The sequence below is a fragment of the Cibotium barometz genome, chromosome 30 (genome assembly GCF_041138505.1).
Source record: "Cibotium barometz isolate CiBa-2024 chromosome 30, ASM4113850v1, whole genome shotgun sequence".
Classification (NCBI taxonomy): domain Eukaryota; kingdom Viridiplantae; phylum Streptophyta; class Polypodiopsida; order Cyatheales; family Cibotiaceae; genus Cibotium; species Cibotium barometz.
This window is the reverse complement of record NC_141075.1, coordinates 34,521,745-34,542,811: the sequence shown is the minus strand read 5'-3', so window position 1 is coordinate 34,542,811 and position 21,067 is coordinate 34,521,745.

Genomic DNA, 21,067 nt, shown 5'->3' with positions numbered 1-21,067 from the left:
GGTTGTGTTGGGAAAATAACAGCTGATAGGGGTGAGCTAGATGTTGAAGAAGCAAGGGAATTCTTCTCTAGAATTGGTATCAAACTGTCCCTAACATGTGCTTACAATACTGAGGGCAATGGGAAAAGTGAGCGAGGACATCCTCCAATCATTAAAGCTTTGGCTAAGGCATGCAGAGAAAGAATGCGAGAGTGGCCAAAGCTGCTACCATATGCCTTGTGGGCTGACCATACAACTCATAGCTCAGTGACAGGATACATGCATGCAGAATTAATGTATGGTCAGAAGCCAGTGATGCAAGTTGAAGAAGTAGTTCTAACTTGGAATGTATTGCCCTGGGTGGAAGGATTGAGCAGAGATGACCTCCTTGCATTGCGAATAAGACAGTTGGAGAGGAGGCCTGAAGATGTAGAGCTTGCTAAAGCCCGCTTGAAAGATGCAAGGTTGAAAAATAAAGAAAGATTTGATAGTAGACACAGACTCCGGCCAAAACCTATTGCAGAAGGTGATTGGGTTCTAATGTATGATAGTAGCCTTGACAACCAATTCACTGTTCAAAGAAAATTTGCAAAAAGATGGTTTGGCCCTTACATTGTCAAGCATGTGCATGGAAATGCCACGTATACTCTGTGTGAGCTTGATGGAACAGAAATAAAGAATCTTGTGGCAGGCAAAAGAATCAAGATATTTAAAAGAAGGCATGATAATGATCCTTTTGATTCACAAGAGGCTCAGGATGAGAGGCTTGACAGTGGTAGTATGGATATGGTTGAAGAGGAAGAGGATGATCTTCCTGGTAATGCAGAAGATGAAGATAACATCCAGTTATATGTGGACCTTGATGATGATTTGGCACATACCAGAGGATGTGCAGGTTTAGAGGGGGTGGATGTCGTGCCATGGCACGTCTATGGTGTGAAACCATGCATGTGAGGCCATCAAATACAAATCCAGATGCATGAGTTAAGTGCCATGACGAGTCATTATATGATGCCATGTACATATGTTCATATTGTAAATGAGGTTCAATAAGACGAGCTGAGGCTGAGCTAGATCTAGGAGTTTTTGTACATGAGTGTGGTGTGAATTATGGAGTTTTATGCATATGGTGGACCTTGTAGTAGGGAACACCCTTCTTAACATGTATGGAAATGCAAAGGTTTGATGCCAGATGAGTTAAAAGAAATTCAGTGGGAGCCAGTGTTGCGAGAACTCATCCAAGTCCGTCGAGCCATCAAAAAGAGCTTCTCTCAGCTTGTTGGTCCAGAGCTGGCATGGGCAGATTTTGACTATATAAATGGGCAGTTGCAATGGTGCACAGTCGAGCTTTTACACTGCCTGTGGACGATGATGACGAGTATGCTTCATATGTGCTTATGCCATTTATGGACATGATAAATCACCACCAGACTATTCTGTGGGAGTGGATGGATATATTGATATACACATGGTATGTGCTTTGATTACTCTGTTTAATCTCAATCGCAATCAGCAGAGGAGTCCAAGCAACTACGTGCTAGGTTCATGCGATGAGGTCACTGAAGGAGACCTTAGATCTAAGTCCAAGGAGTTTACGATTGGCGGGTGGCAGCCTACGTGTATAAAAAGGAATAGCTTGGGGAAATTTCTGGATGTTATGCAAACTATAAACGAGCGCAGTTTTTTTAAAATGGAATTCCGATTCTTAAGCTGCAAAAGGTGGTGAGGCGCCGCATTTGTTGCGGGAAAAAGAGGAAATAACCAGAGTTGGGGTGGACGGCGCATATCAGAGAGAAGGGGGAGAACTCTGCAGAAAAAACCAGTGCATCTATCTACCAGTTAATTTTAAACGAAAAATATATCTACTGTCTACACCGTGTAGGTGCTAGAATTGAAGAGGGAATTGAGAGCTATATGAAGAGATGCTTCAGCCATTTTCATGTTTTTTTTTCTCCATCGAGCTATCTTCTATGAGGCGACCTCCATCGCGTGTGTACTGAGGCGATCTCCATCGCGTGTGTACTGAGGCGACCTCCATCGCATGTGTACTGAGGCGACCTCCATCGCATGTGTACTAAGGCGACTTTGAGATTAGCAAAAATAAAAACAAAAAGAAAATTCACTCGTTCAGATAAGTGTTTTCTTTGTTCTACTTTTTTTAGAAAAAGGGCATATCTCATAAATCCTTAAGGATTTGGAAAATGAGAGAAAGGCTTTGGAGAAAAATTTAAAGGCTTTGGAACTTGGAGAATTGTGGGAAAAAGGCATCAAAAATATATTCAAGCCGTGGGAAGTTGGTTCTACTTCTACTCAATCCAATTTCGGAATTCATGAGCATGTTATAGTTATGCCATATGCTATCTTTTGTTTGCATGATGTTAGAATTTAAAAGCAGGGTTTCAGGTGATAAAGGACATCTTGAAATGATGAAATTAATGATACTGGATGTATGGAATGTGAATGGACACATGTATGTTGGAAATATTTGAAGGTTAAGCTATGCCTACATGTGATTGGCTTGAAGGATTTGGAAAAAGGAGCCAGTGAATCTATGCCTAAAAAGGGACGAGCACTTGGTATACAATTTTGTGCAATCATCAGGATGAATTCAAAGATGTGTTGAGGTGAATTGACACATGTATATGTCATTAAAAAAAATGGAGATGTCCAATACTCCTTGGAAAATTTTGTGTGTGAGCTTCCTTGTTAGGTTTGGTACCTACTCTCACAGCTAGAAGTCTCGTACTTTCCTGGCTATACCGCACACGTCACGACAACGTGTGGGTATCTTTGGCGACCCAGAGCCCTGAGCACCGTATGGTCAGCACCCTCTAGGCTCCTTCACAGGTCACCTAGCACTTCACTCATAGGCCGCTTCCTTGGTCCCTCATCCATCGTACCAGAAGCTCACCATTTAAATCGAACCGAGGCTGGTCAAGACCTCGGTCGACCTTGCTACGCAAGATGTCCTCTGTTGATTCTGCGTCAGCTATTGCAACTTTATCACTTAGGTCTCCACCACGACCTCATTCACAAGATGGTCAAAATGCATCCCGAGCATTCTTGACATAAAACAATCATTTAAAAACAGGTCATAAATACAGTTTCTAACAAACTCTCATCTTTCCACATTGTTCCACATCATTTCTCGTTATTCCACATTCTTCTACATCAATTCACATTGCTTAATCCACATCTAATCATATGTATTCCCATTCTCATCTAGTCACATCATATCACATCACATCACATCTCACCCATTCACATCTACCCATATCCATATCACATCACATCACATCCATTCACATTGTATCTCATCCATTCACATCTATCCCAATTCACATCACATCACATCACATCTCATCCATTCACATCCACATCACATCACATCTCATTCATTCACATCTATCCCGATTCACATCACATCTTATCCATTCACATCTATCCATATCCATATCACATCACATCATATCCATTCACATTACATCTCATCCATTCACATCTATCTCGATTCACATCACATCCATTTCACATCACATCTCATCCATTCACATCTATTTATATCACATCATATTTACATCCACCATTCACATCTATTTACATCACATCACATGTCATCCATTCACATCTCATCGCATCCATTCACATCCATCTCATCCATTACATCCATATCACATCACATACATCCCATCCACATTACATCACATCTACATGTCATTCTCATCCATTTATATCACATCACTTCCTTTCACATATCATCACATCTCAATCTCATCTCATCACATTCACATCCACATCCACTTACATAACATCGCATCCCATCCACATCCACATCCATTTACATCACATCACATCCCATCCACATCTCATCACATCCACATCCATTTACATCATATCACATCCCATCCACATCTCTTCACATCCACATCCATTTACATATCATTCACATCCACTCACATCCACTCACATTGCATTCACATCTTATCACATCGTATTCTTATCTTATTCACATCGACGTATTCACATTGTATTCACATCTTATCACATCGTATTCTTATCTTATTCACATCATATTCACATCGTATTCTTATCTTATTCACATCGTATTCACATCGTATTCTTATCTTATTCATATCGTATTCACATCGTATTCTTATCTTATTCACATCGTATTCACATCTGTTCACATTTAGTAACATTTTTTACTTTCGATACCGATGGGACTTTTTCTAAATTTTTGCTAATTGCTTGGCCTAGTTAAAGGTACTTTTTCTCGATGGATATTTTCATATTCTTTCTCAAATTTCTCAAGTGAAATATTCAATATTCTTCTTTTGAGTAAAAGATTCATGAGATTTAAAAAATCAATTCTACCCATATTTTCCAAATAATGCTCAAAATTCTACTTTTGATAAATACTGATAATTTGAATTATGCTAAAAAGTCAAGATAATGGGCTCATAAATTTGATGGATTCTAAGCTAGGCTTTAATACCATGTTAAATTTGCAACAATGTGATGACCTATGGTGGATCAAATGCTAGAATCAACATCATTAATAAAGAGATTGGATGATGATTAAGATGTGATTAGTGAGCAATTAACTGATAGCTTAATGTAGGCATGGATAATCAAAAACCAGCAAATTCTCATTAGGCCAACGGCTCAATTTATAGAGTTTACATCCAAGCATCTAAACCCTCTAATCTCTCCTTGATTCACTCCACCTCTTTTGCTTGATTCTCTCCACCTCTTCCCAGAATATCTCCACACATCCTAAATCTTATCATGCTACCCTTTATTCTCTCCCAGTAGATACTTCTTACCTTTTCACAGCTTCTCACTCATTTACAAATTCTCTTTTACAGCCTCATGCTAAGGGCTTGTTCTCACACACACCCTATTCACTTGTATATTTCAACATTAGGCGCCTATCTCAAGAGTCTCCCTCTCCTTACCAAGGTGTCAAAAATGCATCATTATTCCAAAATATCTCATTTTTTTAGTAATATCTCATAGTTTTTTTACTAATAAACCTTGTACTCATTGAACTCTTCATTTTATGTGAGCATTTACTCATTTTTGGGTATTTTTTTTATTATTTGGATTTATCTCATCCCAACACTTGGATTAATCCTATTGGCCCATGGGAACCTTAATTAGACCATAATCAAGAAATTTTTAAAAATCTAGACCCTTAGGCTAAGGTCCCTTATATCATTTTCAATTGATTCTTAATGCACATTGGAAAGTTCATTTTGAACTTCTGTTTTAGGGAAAACCATTTTAGACACTAGGAGGATTTTTATATCCAAAGATATCTCAATTTTGGATTACCTCTCTCTAGACATTTTCTCTCTCTAGGTCAAAACATGGTAAAATAAGATCTTTCTTCTATTTCAGAGCGGGGAATAATTACAAGAACAGAAGGAAGGGTTCTTACATCTTTACACCTCAAAGCTGGAGGGAGGAATCTTACAGCTGAGAAAGAGAGTTTACACAAAAGAGAGAGAGTTGAAAAAGAAAAATGAGAGAGAAAATGATGCAATGGAGGAATATTATTAAAATTAGATATATATTTTTAGCTATTTCAAGCTAGAGGAGCCATGATGAAGTGCCTAGACTTGCAAATTTAGAATCACTATAATTGTACCTAGATTTTTGTACCAATTTTCTTAAAAGGGTTAGAAATCCCCCCATGAGAAACCGCGCCACCAAAACACAACAATAAAGGAAAAAATCAATTACCATCTTCTCTTATATCATTCATGGATTGGTCTTGATGGGAAAAATACATTGGGCTAGTCTCATCCTCTTTCTTTTTGTCATTTGTAACTTGGCCTTCATCCTCCTCTTGTTCCTCATTTATATCTTGGCCTTGAGTACTCCTATATATATTAATGGGAATCTGTTGATTCTCCTCATTTGACTTTGTTTTTTCTCCTCTTGAGTGATACCAATTTGTCCTTGAAGGAAACTTATAAGATTTGTATAACTTGGGTATGGCATTTGAACGGGTAGTTCAATAATCTTTTGCAAGTATTTTTAAGCCAAGTCATGAGTGTATGATCTTTTATCCTTTGCCTCCTTAGCATTCTCAACCAACTCCAACACCATTTCACAAGTATGTTCTTTCAAAAATTCTTTGGAAATAGCACGTTCAACCATGCTCTTGTCAATATCAATAACAACACTTATGCTGCCACAAGGTCCCAACATCATATTTATTGCACGAAGCACCTAAACCAAAAAAGAAGTTTAGATAAGCCATGACACACAAAATTTTAAGTATTAAGAAATCAATGATAAAACATATCATTGAGAAATATTTAAAAGAGCCATTTCAACATTATGCAAAAAACAATGGTGGAGCGACCCTCTAACACAGTCTTTTCCTCACATTTATCTAGATCATCAATAAATACAACAATGCGAAGATTGTTCAACGGAGGATGTTGTTTCCTCATGCCAGTTCCCTTCACACAGTAATTGTTAGAGATGAATTTTTGTTTGCAAAAGCCAAGAATCATCCATGGAAATTTTGCCTCTTCACACAGTTGCTCTTTCAGAAAATTTATATCATGAATAACATCTTTTTGGTAGCCTTGTTTGGATTTGAGATCAGGAGAATTGAGGTTATTTAAGATTGTGTCTGTCACTGGCTGCACAACTTGTAAAAAGGTATTGAAGAGTACCCTAATAACACCAAGGATACGTACTGGCAAAGTCAAAAGCTTGTACTCTGTTCTCATTGGTGCTACTCTCCACAACACTAATACTACACATGCTACAAAAAAAGCAAGGAAGAGTGGAAGAAAAAGCTTCATAAACATGTCCAAGGATTAGCTTTCCCATAAGTACATCCAACACATTCTTAGCCATTGGGGCAGGGTCATGGAATCTTCAAGATGTTTGCTTATTTCCAGTGCTAGCCCAACAGACGCTTCAGTCTTATTGTTGTATTGCCATGCGTTGTATTGCACAGTCAACACAGCAGGTGTATGCCCTGTTTTAGTTGTGTATCTTGCTCTTGTTGATTAGTCAATATGGCATATCCTCCATGAGACCCTACCTAAATACAAGAAAAGAATTAAACGTGAAAAAAATATTCATGCCACATGGTATTTTACACGAAAAATGTTAAGGTTTTGAGCCAAAGAACGCCACTGCTTTCACCCACCAATTTTGATCTGATTGCCAATGCGAAATCTTTGAATGATTGCCAACATTGACAGTACAACCTTCTTAGACTCTTTAACCCAATCAATATGGCTTCCCTCTTACCATATTCTCCATAAGACTCTACCTAATCACAAGCAAACAATCAAACATGAAATGTATATAGTATTTTACAAGTAAAATGTTAATGTTGTATGCCAACCACAACTTCCACGCACCAATTTTGATCTATCTGCCATTGCCAGACCTTTGAACAATGGACGATATTGAGAGTGTAACTTGATTGGAAATTTATCAATGATATCAACTTCCTGCTATATACATAGCATCAGCAAAGGTTGAGGTTGAATTTAAGTGGAAAGTTACCTCTGTAAAAAAATAAAAAAATAAAATTATGATACCTCTATCTCATGTATGGCAATATATGCCTTTGGTGTTAGTTTACATAGGACTTTGGCCACATTGACTCCTCTCCAAGTCGTTGTTGATCAAGGAAAGGACTTGTGTCCTTGAAAGTTTCTTGATGGCCATACGCAACAAAGATTCTTCTACCTTTCCATGAGCAAGCAATAGAGGGTGATAAAATTCAGATTTTTTCTTTTTTCTTTTTTTTTAAAATACTCAAAATGTGAGATCCCTGTCCCCACCATGCGACGGATTCGTGGTACTAGCAGCGAAAGTAGCACTTCATGCGCAGGGCAGGGACTCACACTCGGGGCCTCGTCCACCACGGATATCCGGACAAGAGACTAATCCGTCGGTTTTTTCAAAACTAAACCCGAAAAAACTTCCCTTACCCGGAAGCACGGGCAATTCCACCAGGATAACTCTTTACTCTAACGTAGTCAAGATCATTACGGATCAACTGATCTGACTGCACCTTTAACGGTACTTGGTCAATCAAGGAAGAAACTTGCACTTGGATCATTGGGATCAACGCTTTTTTCCCCATCAAGAGGCACAGCCGTTGATTCCTATCCATAGAACAAATTCTATCCGGAATTTACTTCATCTATCGTAATAATAGAAATTAAATCTCAATTTACGGATCCATCAGTCCAGCCTAACCCCATCCGATCCCATGGGTTAGCCAACCGCCCAACCACTGTGGTGATGGGATCCAATTAAGAATTTGGTTAGGTTTTTGTCCCGGTACCAAGGAAAAGAGTTCCAAGGCCCCCTAGCCGGAAGTTCATGCAAACATAAAACTAGTCACACCACTTACACACCCAATATGAAATTGCCTTTTTCTTAGCATCAACTAGCTTTAAAACAATCCTTTAATAAAACCATTATGTCACTGATAACAATCCTCAAGTCTCTGGTTGAATCCTTATTTCCAGTCATTCATTCATTGGTATACTTATGGCATCATTGGCAACCAGAACGCTCACCACCTGTTCGCTCAAGGGCCTTTTCCATAGTTCCTAGCTCATAGTAACCGGCAATATATTCATATAATAGAATGGAATCTCCGTGGAAGATCAGCTAGATCAACCCACAGATCCATATAAAAGAGCCATGGACTCATCCGTTGAGGACCAGCAAGGTCAATCAACTAGATCCATGCCCGGTTTCAGAAAACAACTCTTACTCCTTGTTCCAATATCTTCCACGACGCACGTGTGAGTATCTTCGGCGACCTAGAGCCCGAGCACCGTATGGTCAACACCCTCTAGGATCCTTTGCAGGTGACCTAGCGCTTCACTCATAGGCCGCTTCCTTGGTCCCTCATCCACCGTACCGGTAGCTCACCATTTAAATCGAACCGAGGCTGGTCAAGACCTCGATCGACCTTGCTACGCGAGACGTCCTCCATTGACTCTCCGTCAGCAGTTGCAACTTTAACAGTTCGGTCTTCATGACCTTAATCCTTAGACGGTCAAAATGCTTCTCCAACATTCTTGACATAAAACAGTCATTTACAAACAGTCACAAAATACAGTTTCTATAACGAACTCTTATCTTTCCATATTATCCACTCTCGGACCACATTACTTATTCCACATTCCATTCAATGTGTACTCATTCTCATCCTTACATACACATTCATATTCATTATTCTACATACATATCCATGTTCGTACGTCCACATCATACATCCAATTTCACATTCATACATACGCATCTACATGCATACATCCACATCCACATTCATACATCCATACCTCCATTTCCACATCCACACATCCACATTCATATTCATACATCCACATTCACATGCATACATCCATTTTCACATCCTTATTCATACATCCACATTCACATACATACATTCACATCCGTATGATCTACATCCATACATCCACATCTACATACATACATCTATTTTCACATCCTCATTCATACATACACATCCACATACATACATACACATCCACATAACATTTATACATATACATCTACATGTATACATCCACATCACATTCATACAACCATATTACATCCATTCTCGTCCTAACACATCCCATATACATGTTAACACATCCTAACTCATCTTAACACATTTTATCACATCTCATACAAATCTTATCACATCTTTTCACATCTCATACACCTCTTATCACATCCTATCACTTTCCATACGCATCTTATCAAATCTTATCACATCTCATACACCTCGTATCACATCTTATCACATTTCATATCTTTTTTAAGGGAATTCTTATATTTGATATAAGATTTCTCTACACATTTATTTATGCATAAATTCCATTTAAGAAGACTAACACTTTCGAAATTAAAATCAATCTTTTATGCATCTTCTTATGCATAAATTCAATTTGGTAGTAATTACACTTTTAGAATAAAAGTATTTCTCTTATGCATCTCAGTTATGCATAAAATCCATTTATGATGAAAATCACACTTTTAGTATAAAACACCATATTCGTGAGTTTGGGAATCTCCCAAGTCCCATTTTTGTAATACTAAAACGGTGGGACCCGATTAACATGTCTATAAGTTTCTCAAAGCCCTATCATGTGACTTATCATTGGAAAGCGCTTGAAAAGAGGGATCTATTAAGCTTTAGAGCGCACAATTTGGAGTAATGGTGTTCAAGTTATGGCAAATCCAAAGTTTTGACCACCTGTCCCAAACTTATGGGAAATTTCCATATTCCCCAATATGGTGTTATAAAAAGAATATCTTTTTTACATAACTCTATGCATGAAATCCAATATGATAAAAGTAACACTCTTACAATAAAATAATCAACTTTTATGCATACCTCTATGCATGAAATTCAATTATGATAAAGGTAACACTTTTATAATAAAATAATCAACTTTTATGCATACCTCTATGCATGAAATTCAATATAATAAAAGACACACTTTTATAATAAAATAATCAACTTTTATGCATACCTTTATGCATGAAATTCAATTATGATAAAAGTCACACTTTTATAATAAAATAATCAACTTTTATGCATACCTCTATGCATGAAATTCAATATAATAAAAGACATACTTTTATAATAAAATAATCAACTTTTATGCATACCTTTATGCATGAAATTCAAATATGATAAAAGTAACACTTTTGATATAAAAATTTATCCATTATGCATACTTCTATGCATGAAATAAAAATGATAAAAGTAACACTTTTAATATAAAAATTTATCCTTTATGCATACTTCTATGCATGAAAATAAAAATAATAAAAATAACACTTTTGATATAAAAATTTATCCTTTATGCATACTTCTATGCATGAAAATAAAAATTGATAAAAATAACACTTTTGATATAAAAATTTATCCATTATGCATACTTCTATGCATGAAAATAAAAATAATAAAAGTAACACTTTTGATATAAAAATTTATCCATTATGCATACTTCTATGCATGAAAATAAAAATGGTAAAAGTAACACTTTTGATATATAAACTTATCCTTTATGCATAATATAAAAATTCAATTTCTCCATGATTATAATGAATTTCTTTCAATTAATCTAGGATGATAATTCCTAGAATATGGTAGGAAGTCCTCTTTTTATGCTTTGAATGAAATTATTTTATGCGTAATTTTTATAAAAATTTTACCATAGCTCCGCTACTATGACTGATAAATCTCAATTTTTCTAAGGGATAAAGCTTATCATTAAGAAAATAATTAAAATGATCTCTAATTGGATCATTAATCCATAATGGATTGAATCATCAATATACATAAACTAAAAGCATAGAAAAAAAAGCCATTAATTTGGCCTCAAGCATAGCTTAATCTTGGTTAAGAAAAAGCTTCATTTGGATTGAGAATGGGTCATGAGTATGACCATTTCTTGAGTGAGAGAGAGAAATTACATAAAAACCATTAGGATTTAAACATAATTAGAAATTTATGTAATTCTTTACTATCATTAATTAATTAACTTCAATAGCATTCATCAAATTATGTAACTCTTCACTACTATTCACCAATTAACTTCAATAGCATTTAAAAAACCATACCAATTAAGCTTCTCAAGCTTGAGAGGGGTTGAGAAGAGAGAAACATTGAGAAATTATAGAAAATGATCAAAATTCACTAATTACCTTACAATTTGCTTGATTCTTTGTTCACGGTAGAGGCCCCCAACCAATCAATTGGTTAAGTATGTTGATGGAGCCACTAATGGAGATTAAAGAAAGAGGAAAGCTCCAAAAACTAGTGAATTATTAATGAATTCACAGTTCTTGGCTTAGGTGGAGTAGAGTAACGATGCATAAACACTATATATTTTTTTCAACAAGGGGAGGCTTCTATTTATAGGAAAAATTGAGCTCCTAACCAAACAAACTGATTCTAGAATTTTCCAACTCAGTTTGGTCAATTTTTGACCATTTTTAGGTCAGTTGAGCTAACTTTTTGTAACTAGACTTGAATTAGAAGAGTGGAGAGACGAAATATCTCAATTTTTATGAGTTTAAAACTCATTCAAGCATGTGAAATATGCACCTCCTTTAAAGAACTCCCCTTCCTTACATATGTGTCAAAATAGCATCATTATACCCAAAATATCTCATATTTTTAATATTGCTCATAGTTTTTTACTAATAAACCTTGTACATTTTCAACTCTTCATCTTATGTGAAATATGCACCTCCTTTAAAGAACTCCCCTTCCTTACATAATGTCAATATGAAATCATTATACCCAAAATATCTCATATTTTTAATATTGCTCATAGTTTTTTACTAATAAACCTTGTACATTTTCAACTCTTCATCTTATGTGAAATATGCACCTCCTTTAAAGAACTCCCCTTCCTTACATAGTGTCAATATGAAATCATTATACCCAAAATATCTCATATTTTTAATATTGCTCATAGTTTTTTACTAATAAACCTTGTACATTTTCAACTCTTCATCTTATGTGAAATATGCACCTCCTTTAAAGAACTCCCCTTCCTTACATAGTGTCAATATGAAATCATTATACCCAAAATATCTCTTATTTTTAATATTGCTCATAGTTTTTACTAATAAACCTTGTACATTTTCAACTCTTCATCTTATGTGAGCATTTACTCATTTTTGGGTATCTTCTTTTACAAAATTGGATTTATCTCCTCCCTACACATGGATTGATGCTATTGGCCCATAGGAACCTTAATTGGACCATAATCCAAAAATTTCTGAAAATCTAGACTCTTAGGCTAAGGTCCTTTATACCCATTTCCAATTAATTCCAATTGCACATTGAAAAGTTCTTTTTGAATTTCTGTTTCAAAGGAACTTATTTTAATAATTAAGATCCAATTTATTCTGGGTTCCTTAGATTCTGGTCAACCCAACAGAATATTGGGATAAATATTCCTTATATAGAACTCATCATTACATAATAATTCATTTAGATTAAATCATTCATATCTTTAACACGATAATGGTCCATTAGACCGAAAAATTTCCTTCTGAACATTCCTCCACGGGAATTTTAGTTAAGCAAGTTCTCAAGTTGTCATCCCTTAACTTGATCTACCGTCTCAAGTATTAACAGTAGCAATTTGACAGCACAATCCACTAATCTCATAGTGATTTGCTGAAATCATTTTCATCATTTATCATTACAGGGACTCGTCCCAATCATCCACATTGTGGTTTCACTCAGGTTATAATATTTCAACTAAATTTCAAAAATCATCATTTTTCAATCAGAATCCAAATCAATTCATCAATTCTCAAACAGAATTAAAAATCATATCAACCACATTCGAAATCATCATCTGGATAGCATTAACGCTTATAATTTCAAGTCTTAGATTTACTCGTATATACTGTCAGTAAAGAGCTGCAATTATACTCTCGGTATATACGGGTAGTCATGATACTTGGAACTATAAGATAGATACCATCATGTCTAGGCCTCAAGCAAGTCGGGGTTCCATACAATTGCGGTACTTCCATCTGAAAACCCAATTACTAAATTACGAATTTTTCAGTTTGAATATCAAATTGTATGAATTATATCACACAATTACAACCTTTTTGAGTTTCTTGATAAATTTTTGACATATTTGGCTTCTCAGTTGATCTTCATTAGCCAATTGCTCTGATGATTGTATCCTGTGACGTCAAAATACTCTTCCAAGGCTTCCACCCATTTCTCCACAGCGTCACCCAGGTTCTCCCCTTCTCCTTTAAAGGGTCCTGGCTGAGACCTATGAAGAGCCTTGCGAACATCAAGGTCAAGCTCGTCATCTTCAGAGACAGGGTCTGGCTGACGACCACGGTTTCCTCGTCTCATGATTCTGCCAAAATTTATATATTATTAAATTTTTATTTTGATATTATTGACGAGATCCTAAGACTTAAGAGTTCGGAAAACAATTTCTTATACAAGACAAGATCTTAATGGAGATCTATGACATATGTCCGATAACAGATTTTTTTTTCTTTTTCAGCAGCAGATCATTCGCCCATAAACAATCATTTATCCAATAGGAATTTTTTAACCTGAAAACGTTTCTTTATTTATATAAAAGTTGCAATATGTACATAGAGCAACTCGACTCTGAGTTCAAAATCTCCTCGAAAGACATATAAGAGGACCGTACTGGGCCATAGTCATGCCCTGTTACATAAGTTCTCTAACTGCGAAAGGGAGCTATTATTTTCACCTTAGGGATAAATCGACTAAGGAGTCTATAAACTCGGCAAGCAAGTCTGAAATTTTGAGGCGTTGAAAGATATAGAATGACACCACGCGTCATTTTCAGCTTTATCAAAATCATGGCCAATGAGAGGTTCTGCCTCAGCATTGCACGCCGGTTGTAAGAGGCGTGGATATATAGCCCTGCAAACCACTTATGCTGTTGTCTCTCCACTAGGTTAGGAAAATATAATTCCTCGAAATGGCGTGCGAGTCTTGCTCGGCTTGTTCCTGTTGAAGCGGAAGAGATGAGATGCTCGAAGGCAAATGCAATCATATCTTGAGACTGGGTGAGGTCGGGAATACCAGATAAATGGAGAACTTCCATCTATAAAAACAATTTCTTTGATTAAAATTTCTTCATTAAAGAAGCTTACGGAATGAAAATACATTATGAAAATGCTGTTTCTGAATTCTTATTACCAATTTCAGATAAGAATTTAATTATCTTTATTAGCATTCAAAACCTGCTCTGATACCAACTGTGAGATCCCTGTCCCCACCATGCGCGACGGATTCGTGGTACTAGCAGCGAAAGTAGCACTTCATGCGCAGGGGCAGGGACTCACACTCGGGGCCTCGTCCATGGATATCCAAACAAGAGACTAATCCGTCGGTTTTTCCAAAACCGAACCCAAAAAAACTTCCCTTATCCGGAAGCACGGGCGATTCCACCAGGATAACTCTTTACTCTAACGTAGTCAAGATCATTACGGATCAACTGATCTGACTGCACCTTTAACGGTACTTGGTCAATCAAGGAAGAAACTTGCACTTGGATCATTGGGATTAACGCTTTTTTCCCCATCAAGGCACAGCCGTTGATTCCTATCCATAGAACAATTTCTATCCGGAATTTACTTCATCTATCGTAATAATAGAAATTAAATCTCGATTTACGGATCCATCAGTCCAGCCTAACCCCATCCGATCCCATGGGTTAGCCAACCGCCCAACCACTGTGGTGATGGGATCCAATTAAGAATTTGGTTAGGTTTTGTCCCGGGTACCAAGGAAAAGAGTTCCAAGGCCCCCTAGCCACCGGAAGTTCATGCAAACATATAAAACTAGTCATACCACTTACACACCCAATATGAAATTGCCTTTTTCTTAGCATCAACTAGCTTTAAAACAATCCTTTAATAAAACCATTATGTCACTGATGACAATCCTCAAGTCTCTGGTTGAATCCTTATTTCCAGTCATTCATTCATTGGTATACTTATGGCATCATTGGCAACCAGAACGCTCACCACCTGTTCGCTCAGGGACCTTTTCCATAGTTCCTAGCTCATGGTAACCAGCAATATATTCATATAATAGAATGGAATCTCCGTGGAAGATCAACTAGATCAACCCACAGATCCATATAAAAGAGCCATGGACTCATCCGTTTGAGGACCAGCAAGGTCAATCAACTAGATCCATGCCCGGTTTCAGAAAACAACTCTTACTCCTTGTTCCAATATCTTCCACGACGCACGTGTGAGTATCTTCGGCGACCCAGAGCCCGAGCACCGTATGGTCAGCACCCTCTAGGATCCTTCGCAGGTGACCTAGCGCTTCACTCATAGGCCGCTTCCTTGGTCCCTCATCCACCGTACCGGAAGCTCACCATTTAAATCGAACCGAGGCTGGTCAAGACCTCGATCGACCTTGCTACGCGAGACGTCCTCCATTGACTCTCCGTCAGCAGTTGCAACTTTAACAGTTCGGTCTTCATGACCTTAATCCTTAGACGGTCAAAATGCTTCTCCAGCATTCTTGACATAAAACAGTCATTTACAAACAGTCACAAAATACAATTTCTATAACGAACTCTTGTCTTTCCATATTATCCACTCTCGGACCACATTACTTATTCCACATTCCATTCAATGTGTACTCATTCTCATCCATTCACTCATATAGACTACACATTATCTCACATACACCTTCATATTCATTATTCTACATACATATCCATGTTCGTACGTCCACATCATACATCCAATTTCACATTCATACATACGCATCTAAATGCATACATCCACATCCACATTCATACATCCATACCTCCATTTCCACATCCACACATCCACATTCATATTCATACATCCACATTCACATACATACATCCATTTTCACATCCTCATTCATACATCCACATTCATATACATACATCCACATCCGTATCTACATCCACATCTACATACATACATCCATTTTCACATCCTCATTCATACATACACATCCACATACATACATACACATCCACATAACATTTATACATATACATCTACATGTATACATCCACATCACATTCATACAACCATATTACATCCATTCTCGTCCTAACACATCCCATATACATCTTAACACATCCTAACTCATCTTAACACATTCTATCACATCTCATACAAATCTTATCACATCTTTTCACATCTCATACACCTCTTATCACATCCTATCACTTTCCATACGCATCTTATCAAATCTTATCACATCTCATACACCTCTTATCACATCTTATCACATTTCATATCTTTTTTAAGAGAATTCTTATATTTGATATAAGATTTCTCTACACATTTATTTATGCATAAATTCCATTTAAGGAGACTAACACTTTCGAAATTAAAATCAATCTTTTATGCATCTTCTTATGCATAAATTCAATTTGGTAGTAATTACACTTTTAGAATAAAAGTATTTCTCTTATGCATCTAAGTTATGCATAAAATCCATTTATGATGAAAATCACACTTTTAGTATAAAAAGAATATCTTTTTTGCATACCTCTATGCATGAAATCCAATATGATAAAAGTAACACTCTTACAATAAAATAATCAACTTTTATGCATACCTCTATGCATGAAATTCAATTATGATAAAAGTCACACTTTTATAATAAACTAATCAACTTTTATGCATACCTCTATGCATGAAATTCAATATAATAAAAGACACACTTTTATAATAAAATAATCAACTTTTATGCATACCTTTATACATGAAATTCAATTATGATAAAAGTCACACTTTTATAATAAAATAATCAACTTTCATGCATACCTCTATGCATGAAATTCAATATAATAAAAGACACACTTTTATAATAAAATAATCAACTTTTATGCATACCTTTATGCATGAAATTCAAATATGATAAAAGTAACACTTTTGATCAAAAAGTTTATCCATTATGCATACTTCTATGCATGAAATAAAAATGATAAAAGTAACACTTTTGATATAAAAATTTATCCTTTATGCATACTTCTATGCATGAAAATAAAAATGATAAAAATAACACTTTTGATATAAAAATTTATCCTTTATGCATACTTCTATGCATGAAAATAAAAATTGATAAAAATAACACTTTTGATATAAAAATTTATCCATTATGCATACTTCTATGCATGAAAATAAAAATAATAAAAGTAACACTTTTGATATAAAAATTTATTCATTATGCATACTTCTATGCATGAAAATAAAAATGGTAAAAGTAACACTTTTGATATAAAAACTTATCCTTTATGCGTAATATAAAAATTCAATTTCTCCATGATTATAATGAATTTCTTTCAATTAATCTAGGATGATAATTCCTAGAATATGGTAGGAAGTCCTCTTTTTATGCTTTGAATGAAATTATTTTATGCGTAATTTTTATAAAAATTTTGCCATAGCTCCGCTACTATGACTGATAAATCTCAATTTTTCTAAGGGATAAAGCTTATTATTAAGAAAATAATTAAAATGATCTCTAATTGGATTATTAATCCATAATGGATTGAATCATCAATATACATAAACTAAAAGCATAGAAAAAAAAGCCATTAATTTGGCCTCAAGCATAGCTTAATCTTGGGTTAAGAAAAAGCTTTATGAAAAGCTTCATTTGGATTGAGAATGGGTCATGAGTATGACCATTTCTTGAGTGAGAGAGAGAAATTACATAAAAACCATTAGAATTTAAACATAATTAGAAATTTATGTAATTCTTTACTATCATTAATTAATTAACTTCAATAGCATTCATCAAATTATGTAACTCTTCACTACTATTCACCAATTGACTTCAATAGCATTTAAAAAACCATACCAATTAAGCTTCTCAAGCTTGAGAGGGGTTGAGAAGAGAGAAACGTTGAGAAATTATAGAAAATGATCAAAATTCACTAATTACCTTACAATTTGCTTGATTCTTTGTTCACGGTAGAGGCCCCCAACCAATCAATTGGTTAAGTATGTTGATGGAGCCACTAATGGAGATTAAAGAAAGAGGAAAGCTCCAAAAACTAGTGAATTATTAATGAATTCACAGTTCTTGGCTTAGGTGGAGTAGAGTAACGATGCATAAACACTATATATTTTTTTCAACAAGGGGAGGCTTCTATTTATAGGAAAAATTGAGCTCCTAACCAAACAAACTGATTCTAGAATTTTCCAACTCAGTTTGGTCAATTTTTGACCATTTTTAGGCCAGTTGAGCTAACTTTTTGTAACTAGACTTGAATTAGAAGAGAGGAGAGATGAAATATCTCAATTTTTATGAGTTTAAAACTCATTCAAGCATGTGAAATATGCACCTCCTTTAAAGAACTCCCCTTCCTTACATATGTGTCAAAATAGCATCATTATACCCAAAATATCTCATATTTTTAATATTGCTCATAGTTTTTTACTAATAAACCTTGTACATTTTCAACTCTTCATCTTATGTGAAATATGTACCTCCTTTAAAGAACTCCCCTTCCTTACATAGTGTCAATATGAAATCATTATACCCAAAATATCTCATATTTTTAATATTGCTTATAGTTTTTTACTAATAAACCTTGTACATTTTCAACTCTTCATCTTATGTGAAATATGCACCTCCTTTAAAGAACTCCCCTTCCTTACATAGTGTCAATATGAAATCATTATACCCAAAATATCTCTTATTTTTAATATTGCTCATAGTTTTTTTACTAATAAACCTTGTACATTTTCAACTCTTCATCTTATGTGAGCATTTACTCATTTTTGGGTATCTTCTTTTACAAAATTGGATTTATCTCCTCCCTACACATGGATTGATGCTATTGGCCCATAGGAACCTTAATTGGACCATAATCCAAAAATTTGTGAAAATCTAGACTCTTAGGCTAAGGTCCTTTATACCCATTTCCAATTAATTCCAATTGCACATTGAAAAGTTCTTTTTGAATTTCTGTTTCAAAGGAACTTATTTTAATAAGATGAGATAATTTTCTATCCAAAAATATTAAAAATCTGAATATTCTCTCTCTAGAATATTTTCTCTCTCTAGGATAAAACAGTTAGAAACAAGTCTTTTATATTTCTGAAGAGGGATTGATTACAGGGGAAGATACTGGACATTTTGAGAGGCTGGGGAGGAATCTTACATTCTCTCCCACTTGAAAAATGCGAGATGCCCTCATCTCGCAAACTGGGGGTAATTTCGCAAGATGCACAAGTAAGAGACTGAGAGAAAATTTTAAATTAAGATTAACCACCAATTAAAAAAGTCTCAAAGAGAGTAAGGGTCAAGACAAGAACAAGATTTAAACTTTATTCATTCTTGGAACATATACAGTAAAGATAGAAGAACTCTTTACACTTCCATAAGCCCGTCCATCATATGATCACAAAAGCAGCACTCACAGGCTGCGCACGTATAAGGTAACTCATCTATGGGAATAATTCTGTTGGTTATTGCCGCATCTATCTCAGTGGTATGAGAGGTGATCTAACAAAAGGACCTCTGAGAGGCAAGCAAAAAACGAGGTAAAGGCATATCTTCTGATGAGGAAGAAAACACGCCAGTAAGAAGACCCGCTCAGAAAACCCAAGATGTCTTGATCTCATGACGCAGTAGAATCGAGGACCCAAACCCAAGGCTTCAATAACCATGGCCAAGCGAACATTGTTGCAAAAGTGCTGCTGACCCCAAGGTGTTACCCTAGTTATGTCTTGATAGGTCCGCCATTTGGTCTAAGCTACAGATGTTCCCAAGTGAGGAAAAAGTGAGCGCTCATACTGTTCTATAAAATCCTTCTTCACAGACTCACTTGCATCTTGAAGGTGAGAAATCATCACGGATAAAACTAATTCCTGTTGCCAAGCCATGAAGGAGATTAAGAAGAAGGGAGATCGATGGAAGTAAGATTACTGTGAGCGATAAGTAAAAGTTACGACTTATATAAAGGAAGGAGTTAGCGTAACCTAGAAGCCAATGGTATCTTGCCACTGAAGTTTTACCGTCTTTCCATGATTTGGTTTTGGCACATATTTCTTAACTGGGGATAGCTACTTATACTCCCTTAGAGATAAAGAAATTCTTTTGGTCTGTAATCAAATGAAGACTATAACTGCTTCTTTGAATTCTCTGACTGTCCTCTTCTTATCTGTATATTGTCTCTGTCGATCCTGGGCAGCATTTATATCTTTATGAATTGCCTGCATCTGTTGCTCTAAGTCGCCAAGCATTTGACTGGTCATCTCGACCCTAATCAATGGGTTGGACCTAGTTTAAGCAATCTTGTCCGAGAGACGGCAGACCCTGATTAGATTGGTATGAAGGAATTGGTCTCTGAATTGGGTTCTAGACTTCCCTGTGCCCTTTTCATGGTAGGAGTCGGACAGTCTTTTAACTGATGACCAAAACCTTGGCATCCAAAACACCGGTTCTTACTTCTGAACTCATTGTTCTGAATTCTTAAAACAGGTGGGCTCCTGATAAGGTAATCTGGGGAAAGTG